Genomic DNA, 2,115 nt, shown 5'->3' on the forward strand with positions numbered 1-2,115 from the left:
GCCACCATTTTGAATGGCAAGGTCCGAAACGAAAAACTTTTATTGCCAAGAATTCCAATGATTCTCACAGACAAGCCAATTTAATTCAAACGCGTTCAATTTCCTATTAGATTGACATTTGCAAAGACCATCAATAAGTCACAAGGCCAAACGATGTCTGTTTGCGGTCTTACATATAAAATTTCCATGTCACAATGTTAGTTACCGTACTCCTCCGAAACGGCTTTACCGATTTTTACCAAATTTTATATGCGTATTCAGTAGGTCTGAGAATCGGCTACTATCTATTTTTCATACCGCTAAAGTGATTAGGGAGTCCCTATCCAGCAAAAATATCCTTATTGCTTTAACAAAAATTTTTTTATTTTTTTGACATAAATTTTTTTATATTTTTGAAAAAGAAAACTTGCTATGATATGTAAAGTTGTTGTCTATGAAAATACTGAATTCATAAAACTGCCCTCTAAAATCTGCACTATCGTTGATTCCCAAAATGCTCTCATTGACCGCGTATTTCCAGATGTACACATACAATACATAAATCATGGGTGGCTGGCAGAAAGAGCCATTGGCAGCAAAAAAAACGTGGACGTTGATGAATTAAACTTCAAGATAAAACAGACATTGCCAGGCGACTTAATATCATACAAATCGATCGATACATTTTGTGATACCAACGAAGTTGTAAACTATCCAGCAGAGTTTTTAAACTCACTGGATTTGCCAGGCATGCCACCACACATTTTACGACTGAAAGTTGGATCACCGATTATTTTACTTTGGAATTTGAACCCACCACGGCTATGCAATAGTACGCGATTGGTAATTAAAAAATTGATAAAAAAACATTATCGGAGCCACCATTTTGAATGGTAAGTTCCGAAACGAAAAAGTTTTATTGCCACGAATTCTAATGATTCTCACAGACAAGCCAATTTAATTCAAATGCGTTCAATTTTCTATTAGATTGGCATTTGCAAAGACCATCAATAAGTCACAAGGCCAAACGATGTCTGTTTGTGGTCTTATATATAAAATTTCCATGTCACAATGTTAGTTACCGTACTCCTCCGAAACGGCTTTACCGATTTTTACCAATTTTTATAGGCGTATTCAGTAGGTCTGAGAATCGGCTACTATCTATTTTTCATACCGCTAAAGTGATTAGGGAGTCCCTACCCAGCAAAAATATCCTTATTGCTTTAACAAAAAATTTTTATTTTTTTGACATAAATTTACATCCACTTCGTTTCTTCGTCTTCGCCTTGCATGGTAGATGGAAAATGTACTAAAAATTTTTCTAAAGATTTCACTAATGATACTATAACAAATACCGACGGATATCCAATATATCGTCGAAGAAATCCCGATAATGGGGGAAAATGGTGGGTGGTGCCGTATTCGCCTCTGCTAAGCAAGACATACAATGCTCATATTAATGTTGAGTTTTGCAGTTCTGTGAAGAGCATCAAATATATAAGTACGTCCATAAAGGCAGTGATATAGCTGTGTTTAGAGTAGAAAATACTAATGTAAATGCTTCAATGAACAAAAACGGTGAAATTATGCTCTACCAAATTGGTCGGTACATCAGCACCAATAAAGCTGCTTGGCGTATCTTCGGTTTTCTAATTCATGAACGGGATCTAGCAGCTGTTCAGTTAGTCGTCCATCTTGAAAACGGTCAGCGTGTATTTTTCACGAACGAGACAGTGATTGATCGTGGTACAAATCCACCTAAATCTACACTCACTGCATTTTTTGAATTGTGTAATAGTACGGATGATTTTGGTGCCTTTGCAAGAACATTACTCTATTCACAAGTACCACGCTGTTTCACATGGGCTCAAACAATAAATGGATGCCCCGCAAGCAAGTTTCAGCAGTTGATGCATGTCTCAATTTATTTAAATCGAACGCTTATTTACAGTTAATCCAAGACACACTGAGTGCTTTTATCTCCGACTGTTGTTGGTTAATGTTACTGGCCCATTATCATTATTATTATTTACAGTCAATCCAAGACAATTTAAATTTGAAGATACAACAGTTGTTGCCAGAGAACTTGGTATCATACAAATCTATTGATTTTAAATTAATAATTTAATAAATAAA

Source organism: Teleopsis dalmanni, chromosome 1 (genome assembly GCF_002237135.1).
Source record: "Teleopsis dalmanni isolate 2A chromosome 1, ASM223713v2, whole genome shotgun sequence".
Classification (NCBI taxonomy): Eukaryota; Metazoa; Arthropoda; class Insecta; order Diptera; family Diopsidae; genus Teleopsis; species Teleopsis dalmanni.